The sequence below is a fragment of the Uloborus diversus genome, chromosome 1 (assembly GCF_026930045.1).
Source record: "Uloborus diversus isolate 005 chromosome 1, Udiv.v.3.1, whole genome shotgun sequence".
Classification (NCBI taxonomy): Eukaryota; Metazoa; Arthropoda; class Arachnida; order Araneae; family Uloboridae; genus Uloborus; species Uloborus diversus.
Genome location: NC_072731.1, coordinates 117400011 through 117409528, shown reverse-complemented (window position 1 = coordinate 117409528; position 9518 = coordinate 117400011). Strand labels below are relative to the sequence as shown.

At 31.9% G+C, this 9518-nt stretch overlaps 1 protein-coding gene across 1 annotated transcript in view; it reads left to right on the top strand.

The window, feature by feature from the left end:
* Nucleotides 1-919: 919 nt before the first annotated feature.
* The window catches only part of LOC129219145 (synaptophysin-like), a 43484-nt gene continuing 34885 nt past the window's right edge, over nucleotides 920-9518 (top strand). The window contains exon 1 of the mRNA XM_054853468.1: nucleotides 920-1026. The gene's annotated coding sequence lies outside the window, so the exon portion shown is untranslated. The remainder of the gene's footprint in view (nucleotides 1027-9518) is intronic.

Genomic DNA, 9518 nt, shown 5'->3' with positions numbered 1-9518 from the left:
TCCGCATTTGTTTAAAAAGTACTGTGTTACTGTGTTAAATAATCCTACATTCTCAATGAAAAATACTAAAATTTTTAATTATACAATTAAAATTTGAATTAACAAATTATCTGTTAATTCTTACTCTTATTAAGCGAAACAAACAAAAAACGAAGGAAAAGAAAAACATATCTCCAAGCGCTCCGAGCGATGGAAATTCCCTCCCTCTCCTTCTACGTCATCTTACGTCACCCCGAGTCTTGGCAATAATGGTTGCCGAAAAGGAGCCAAATTTTTATTCTTTTACTAAATAAAAGTAAAGAATTGTTTAGTTTAATGATGTACATATTCAGCAGACCGACAACGTGATGTGGTTAAAAACCGGTCATTTGATAACAAAAAGCAAATGGGATATTTTTAAATATTTTTTAAAGCTTGCGAGCTTCCTCGTAGACTCCAATGCTAAGCCCATCTCCTAAACCTAACGAGGGGAACATTGGCGAGATTCAAAGGTTACACTCTACCCCAATCCGATTCGACCCCATCCGCTCTCCAGGGTTACTATACAGCTCAATGCATACAACACACAAACTGAAGTAGAAATGCTTCCTTTTAAAACAAAGTTAACTTCTTCACTTAGTTTAGAGACTAAATAAATCCAATTCTGAAGCAAGAAAAGAGGTACAAGGCTTTCTTTCAGTTAAAACAACAAATGTCACATAAAACTCAGCTGCTGTTACCGTTGGTCTTCTTGAGCTGAAAATCTTAACCGTGATCCGTATTTTTAAGGATTGATTTACTATATTATTTCGTTAGTTTAATATTTCGAGATTGGCAATACCGTCTTATTATTGATCCATTGAGAACAGAAAAAGTCAATTTTACGCGTATAGGTCGTACTGTGTATGTACTATAGTGCCTATATTAGTCAGAACCATGTAAAAACTTTAAGAATTATTGAAAAGAAGAAAGTTGATTGTACATTAAAGTATAGTTTCTTATTATTGGAGTGGAGATTTTCTCTTAGTCACAAATTTTTAATTTAAAGTAAGTTTGAGTATCTTGGTGTGTAACTTAAATGATCCAGCATTTTTAATACTTTGTTAGTTTTTTCTGCAATTCAAAAATCTTAAGTTATTTAATCTCATTCATATTTAAATATTCCTCTTTGTTTTTCTATCCTGTGTTGATTTTGATTGTGCGTGGATATTCGTTTTGTAATGTGTCATATTTTGACCACCCTATTCAAATAAATGTTTTACTAGTTCAAAAACGCTTATTTTTTTGAAATACCCTTTCAAATGAAACCTTGATTGAATCCAAAAAAATTCAAAATCAGCTGTCTGTTTCATTTTAATTATTTATTTTGTTTGTTATTTATTTATTATTTTTAAAATATGTTGTTTTCATTGCATTTTAGTTTTGATTTTATGCTCATGTGTTTTTAAGGAATTATTTATCTACTTTTCAAAAAATAAATCAATGTTCACAATACCAAAGCCATCTCTTTACTATGAAAAAAGTTGTCTGTGACTAAATTTAAATCAAAATAAATTACAAAACACCAGGGAAAAAAAGTAGGTAAGTTATGATAAAATGAAAAAAAAAAAAACTTAAATTTTCAGTGGTATAAATTGTTTTATATATCCTATATTTTCAAAAAATATCATCAAAAACATCTTTTGTTATTGTAACTGTCATATTTCTGCTATTTGTCCTTTGTATTTGTAAAAAATGACTTTTGAAAAACCATTGATTTGGGACACTTGATAAAAAAACTTCTGTCAAGGCTTCGTGAAACATAATTCAAGACTGCTAAAAAGTAACATATACGGCTATGTATAAATATAAAAAATTGGAACCTCTGTGAGCACCTGCCTTCAATCTTCGAGTTGAACCAAACCATTGCTTCGGTTATAGTGCCTAGAAAGAGTAGTGTGCTGATCAATGGGGGAAAAGTGAGGTCAGATCTGAGGAAAATCCAGATGGCGCTGCTCTCGGGGAGTACGTTATGCTCCTCAATCAGACTTGTTTTAAATCAGCGATTGCATGCTGATTTCGCAGTTTAAAAGCCCCGTTTTTCGGATTGAACTTATTTCTGCGCAAAAGAGAAATTCTGTAATAAGTGCTCATTGTTACATTGGTGTTCATTTGTTTTTTGAAGCATATAAAATTATCTTATATGCTAATTTATCTTCAATGAAAATAGTAGACTATAAGGGGCCATTCATTAAATACGTAAGGGTCCCGAGGGGGAGAGGGTTGGGAAAGCCCCTACGTACCCTTACTTGTGGGGGGGGGGTGCGTCAAACTCATTCTTACGTAATATTTTCCAAGTCGGTATTTCACATTAGAAATTACGCGGTCAAGTGATTTGGCAAAGATTATGTTCCATTTGCATCTGGAAGGTAAGAAATGTATTAGGATCAGGGCTGGCAAGTTTCTGCCGGGGCGATCAAAACCACTGGTAGAAACCGGTTAAAACCGGCATGGCAAAAACCACTTTCTGCCACATTTTCGGTGGAAACTGGCAAAAACTCTCAAAATGACAAAAAAAAAAAAAAAAAAAAATTGACAGACAATAGAAAATGCATGGAAAAAATAATTAATTGTTAACCAAAGCACAGTTTAATTGACAATATTATCACAATTCAGAATCAAATGTTACATTGTTTGGACCCTGCAGTTGCTTTATGGAAAAGGTGATTCCAAAAATCTAAATAGTTTCTCAATTTAATATGCACGAATGAGAAACTTTAGAATATTCTTGCAACAGAAGAGCTAGCAGGCAATGTATCAAGGAACAAGCAATGTTCATAAAACTTTCAAATTGTATTATTTTTTTAAGCTGGTCCATCATGTAGTAACTAGGGTAGTGGTAAAAATTCGACTGGAAAAATGAGTTTCGAGAAGTGGGGCCAATTTGTTTTGCAAAGCTGTGATATTAGGTATAACATCTAGATTAATATTGGCAAGTAAAATTTGACACTTTCTTCTTGAAGCACATGATAATTTCAATCACAAGCAATTTTGATGAAGCTTATTTGTGAGCAAATTACAAACAGTAATGCCAGTTTAATTCTGTATGTCACTCCTCTATCCTAAGAACCCATATGATATTTTCATCCTTTGTTAGATTAATCTAAATATTACGAGCATCGGCTATTGAAAAGTTCCCTTTCTGAACTAAATCAAGGGCACTAGCATAACATTTTATTTTTTATCTTTGAAATGAAGTTAAAAAAATTTTTGTTTACCTAAACAAAAATCATTTAGTAATTACTTTAGTTTTTTAAGACAATTTAAGTTTTTGCCAGTTTCTGCCGGTTTTAACCGGTTATAACCAGTTTCTGCCACTGGCACGGCAAAAACTAGTTTCTGCCGGCAGAAAGCCAACCCTGATTAGGATAAGATGTTTTTTCATTTTTTTTTACAAAGAATTTATGGTGTAAAATATAATAAAAAAATCGCATTGTGTATGGCATGTTTTATTTGTAATTAATATTATGTCAAAACAAAAAAAAAAAAAAGTCAAAAAAACATTTAGTTTAGATTCTAACTTTTCAGTAACTATTTCTTTACGCAAAAGGTTTAATTTAATAATGTGAATTTAATAACGATTCCAAGATTTGTTATTTTATCATTTTGAGAAACGAAATGGATTCTTACATAAGAATGGGGGGAGGGGGGGTGAAAAATCTTACGTACCCTTACATGGGGTTAGGGGGGTCAAAAATTGCCAAAATCACCCTTATGTAATTAATGAATGGCTCCCTAAGTATTCAATAACTGCGCGTCTCTTATTTCTCTACTAATAATAAAGTTGGAAGTCCTTCTGTCTGGATCTCTGTGACGCGCACAGCACCTTATACCGTTCGGCCGATTTTCATGAAATTTAGTACAAAGTTAGTTTGTAGCATGGGGGTGTGTACCTCGAAGCGATTTTTCAAAAATTTGATTTTGTTATTTTTTTATTTCAATTTTAAGAACAGTTTCCGAAGCAAAATTATCATAAAATGGACGATAAAATTACAAAATTTTCATGACGTAAAATCGTAACATGGGAAGATCGAATGAACATAGCTAATTGGCGAGAAATTCATCATCCATTATTTGTAAATATGCAGGCTAATTAAATGATCTGTTAATTTTCTCCTCCGGGCAAAGTCGTGCGGGTACCACTAGATTCAAAATAACACTGCTTCTAAATTCTTGAAGCTAATTAAAATCATCAGGGCATCTCAGTCTGAGTCGAAGAGTCAGAGTCTTTTGAAAATTTACCGATTCCAACCTGTTTTTTTTTTTTTAATTTTCAAGGACTTTCCTTACATTAAAAAAAAATAATAAGGCCACTTGTTCCGATCACATATATAACTACATACTAATTTGCAAATAACTGCAATTGGCAAACAGCTGGCTTGATTATTTGTTGAATTTTCGGTAATACTCATCAACGTCAAACTACTAGTTTGCTTATTTTTACAACCTTCTTTAGAACTTGTCAGCAAACGGTTTTGTTGTCAATTATTATCGAAATAGAAGTAGTTTTTGAATCTGACGTTATCACTGTCAAAAAAAAAGTATTTATGTATTTTTATCTTTTATCCCATATGTAAAATAGCGAAAGAAATGTATCCTTAAAAACTAAAAACAAAAGGGGAACCTCCTCGTCCCTCTCCTTTGTCTAACATTGCTTATGATGGCTTTAAAATGTTCTTTTAAAAGGAAGCGCAGCTTCTGAATCTCCCTACCCTTAATCGAGAAACAACATGACAGTGTTACAATTAAAAAATCTAAATAAGTAGCGATCAAAAGAACATTGTGATACATGTTTTTAAACGCAAAAAAAATATTTTCCCGTTGTCGATATATGAGATTTTAAAGCCTATGGGAATTTTAAGAAAAGCGAGTCTTGATGCTCCAAATTTAACGAGTTTCGATGGGAACAGACATCTTTCTCATGCTCTGTAGAAATGGATGTCCTGCCACATGCAGACGAGGAAATCGTCGGTGAGAAATTGGTACCTTCAATCCTCACCAAGTGTTTAAATTTGCCACTTTTCTTAAATCTTCGGGAGACTTAAATACCTTTTATCTCGATAACGGGGGACGATAACAATAATAATTATCAATTTTGTACAGGATTTTAAAAGGCTGAAATTCAAGAAAAAAAACTTTTTTAAGAATATAACTTACGTGCTCATTGATTCCGTTTGTCCGAAAGTCTTATGGTTGGTCGCTAACAGTTACCAGGCATAGCATTGCTGGAGATTTCCAACCTATTCTCCAGACCTATAAACTGTAGAGGTGGTGCTACCATATACCGTGCCCAAGTCAAGCTCTTTCTCATTTAGGGGCCTCATTGACTCAGGAGTCGCTCCTTTCTGCTTTAAACTCATGCTGGCTACATGAATGGGGCTTGAGTCTCCCAAGTGGCATTAAAAACAACAACAAACTGCGCCCTAAGCCATCTCGATTGATAATACATTTGCCTTAAAATATAAGTATGAAATTTTCAGCGTCAATTGTGTAAAATTTTGTTTTGAAAACATCCTTGTCTTTGTGTCTACTTCAATAATGATCTTTTTATCGTTAATATTTTCTACATAATTTTCATTATATACAAAAACTACAATATTTGGAGATTTTTTAAAATTTCATAAAAACCCAATATTTGTTAGGCAAATTAATATGAACAATTTCATTTATAATAGATTTATACTTGCTTATTTCAGTTTCATCTGCGGAAAAATCAAGTTTTATTTTTTCAAACAGGGAACATTTTTTGTAACTGCATAGTTCCTGATGGACCTTTCCTTTGGTAATTTTTTAGTAAAGTATGTTGGCAGATTGGGGAAAATTGTCGGAATTTCCTCATCTTTCAAAAAAGGTTTTCCCCGAGGAATCAAAACTTCCTCACCATTTATAATATGCTTAAAATGTGTTTCAATAAAATGTTTTTCGAAATGCAGAGCACAAATTGAGCAATATTTATCAAAAACTTTATCTAATCTGGGAATTAACGAATTCCACTTTAGTTTTTCTTCATCTGCTGGAGCTTTAAAAAGCATAACTTTTTCGTTGAATGTTTTGTATCCACTTTTGCACCCTGGTACAAAACAAGATGCTTTATTTTTTCTAATGTTCAACTTTGGTGCCTCCATTAAAAGCCTTAAATGCTGTTTCATGAAATATTCACGAAATAAAGGTAAAAAAGAGAAACGCGGAACTAAATAAAAATCCCACGTCTACTAATGTAAACACCGCGAAATTGAACGTGCTCCTCGACTACACTGCCCTCTAGCGGTTTTCATACAATTTGTCTTCAAGAATCGCGGGGAAAAAAGCGCCGGTCAGCACAGTACTCTTTCTAGGCACTATACTTCGGTCACTTGTCTGGTCAGTGCTAATTTTATATTAGCTACCAGTTTGGCACTCTAGGCTTCCTTAAGAGGTTTTCCACCTCCAGCTCAGTCACTTCCTAAGCTGGGCTGATGAGTGCTAATAAGCACGTAACTGCAGTCCTCAGCTGGAATGACTGAGCTGGCGGTGTATTTCATGTATATGTTACCATTAAAGTATGAAATCCGTTATTTTATAGAACACCTAGTTATTTCATTGAATAACTGATCGTGTCCGTTAAAGTGTAAAACTCGGGAAGTTTTCAATAAAGATGCGTTTTGGCGATTTTTTCAAAGTTCTCCAAATTTTTTGACACCAAAGCCTAGGCGCTATTTTTCACGCTCTGCCAATGAAAAAAAAGGGGAAAACGTATGTTTTTTTAAAAACCTACTGGAAAATGAATGAAATGGAGGTTTTGAAACAGAAATACAAGAAATTGGAAAAATAAAATGTAAACAAAAGGTTCAAAAACAAATAAATTTCGAGACATTAATACTAAAAAACTCAACTGCTTAAAAACACTAAATATGAACTAATCTAAATAAATAAACCTTCAAAATTTCATTGAAATGCAACAAAAACTAGGCAAATAAATACTAAAAAAAGAAAAAAAAACGGTAAAAAGCATTGAAACAAATATTTAACCTATCGAAAAAGAAATTAATTTGAATAATTTAATGCACAAAAAAAATACTGATTATAAACTAATCTAAACAGGGTTGGCTCTCTGCCGGCAAAAACTAGTTTTTGCCGTGCCAGTGGCAGAAACTGGTTAAAACCGGCAGAAACGGGCAAAAACTAAAAATGTCTTAAAAAACTTAAGCAATTACCAAACGATAATTGTTTAAACTAAAAAGTTAAACTTCATTTCATCATTGTAAAAAAATAAAATGTTATGCTAATACCCTGATTTAGTTCAGAAAGGGAACTTTTCAATTGCTGATGCTCGTAATATTTGGATTAATATAACAAAGGACTAAAATCATATGGGTTCTTAGGTTAGAGGAGTGACATACAGAATTAAACTGGCATTACTGTTTGTAATTTGTTCACAAATAAGCTTCATCTAAGTTACTTGTGGTTGAAATTATCATGTGCTTCAAGAAGAAAGTCAAATTTTACTTCCCAATATTAATCTAGATTTTGTACGTAATATCACAGTTTTGCAAAACAAATTGACCCCACTTCTCGAAACTCATTTTTCCCAGTCGAATTTTTACCACTACCCTAGTTACTACATGATGGACCAGTTTAAAAAAATATACAATTTGAAAGTTTTATGAATATTGCTTGTTCCTTGATGCGTTGCCTGCTGGTCTTCTGTTGCAAGAATATTCTAAAGTTTCTCATTCGTGCATATTAAATTGAGAAACTATTTACATTTTTGGAACCACTTTTTCCAAGAAGCAACTGCAGGGTCTAAACAATATAACATTTGAGTCTGAATTATTATAATATTGTTAATTAAACTGTGCTTTGTTTAACAATTAATTATTTTTTCCATGCATTTTCTACTGTCTCTCAATAGTTTTTTTTTTTTTTTTTTTTTTTGTCATTTTGAGAGTTTTTGCCATTTTCTGCCAAAAATGTGGCAGAAAGTGGTTTTTTCCATGCCGGTTTTAACCAGTTTCTACCAGTGGTTTTAACCGCCCCGGCAGAAACTTGCCAGCCCTGAATCTAAATAAATAAACCCAGAACAATACAATAAAATGATACAAAAACTAGATAGATATATTTTTAGTAAAACGGTAAAAGAGCATTAAAACAAACTTAACACAGCAAAACAGAAATTAATTTGAATAATTCACTCCTCAAAAACTAATTATTAAGTAAACAAAATAAATAAACCCCAAAAAATGCAGTAAAATACTACTATAAGTAGACAAATGAATTTTAATAAAACAATAAAAAAAACATTAAAACAAACACATCAAATCAAAAATTAATTTGGGAGATATCCTCAAAAACACTGTTAATTAACTAATCTAAATAAATAAACCCTCAAAAATTCAATGAAAAAATAAATTGAGCCGATTCGTCAATCCAGACATTTTTTACGAATATTCCTTGCAAGAAACAGGGTTGTTATTTTGTCCACTTTTTTGTAAAAAGTCCAGGATGCCGGAAGAAACTGGGCAAAATGGACGAAATGAAAAATAAATTGATTAGATAAATTTATTGCTATGGTGTAATAATATTAGTTATATTATTCTAATACATTTTCGATTATGAAGTAATCATTTAATTAAAATAGAATCATTAGCTTTAAAATTTCATAAAGCTAAAAACACAAATGATTAGAATATTATATACAGTAGAAAATAAACTCAATGGGAAAGTCAAATGGAAATGCTTGGAGACATACATACAAAACAAAGATTTATAGACTAAAAATATTTTATAACTGTTATATTTTTCGAGTTTTTATTGATGCCACCTCCTAGTAATATACAACCTAAATTCAAAATAATAGAATACTTCTCAGTTTTTGGGAAAAAGTTGATTCTAACCAAATATAAGTGCAAATTAGGTATTTAAACGAACGTGCCACTTTTCTTTGACCTTAAAGTGCACATTCCATTTCAAATATACTCAATTAAAAATAATCTTAGACAAAATAATCCAATAGTTTATAGTGTTCAAGGTTTACATTGAGGCAAAAAATTAGAATATTCAAATTAAAGGGGAAAAAGACACTTTCAAAAGAAATATCAATTACTACAATGCGTCATTTTTTGCTGGATTCAATGCTTCAGTCCTTTCACGCACGGATTCTGCCATTTGTTAACATTAATCATTTCTGTCACTGTTTCCATACCCTTTTCAATGCGACAATGAACTCAATTTTGTGGACAGGCACTAGGTCTTGAACCGCTTTTTTTCAATTTGACGGTACCACAATTTCTTGATCTTATTAAGATAGGTAAAATTGCTTGGCCAGTATCGAGATTCCTTTCTGTTTTAAATCTATGAGTCAATTTAATGACATGGCAAGGAGTAGAATCTTACTGAAAGATAAAATGTGTCACTAAATGTGTAACTACTATTCCTCAGATGAAGTATTATGTGGTATTATTGATAAACAGCTGAAGTCACAAATTGTTTTATTTTAAGATATATATAATTTCCCAATTCCA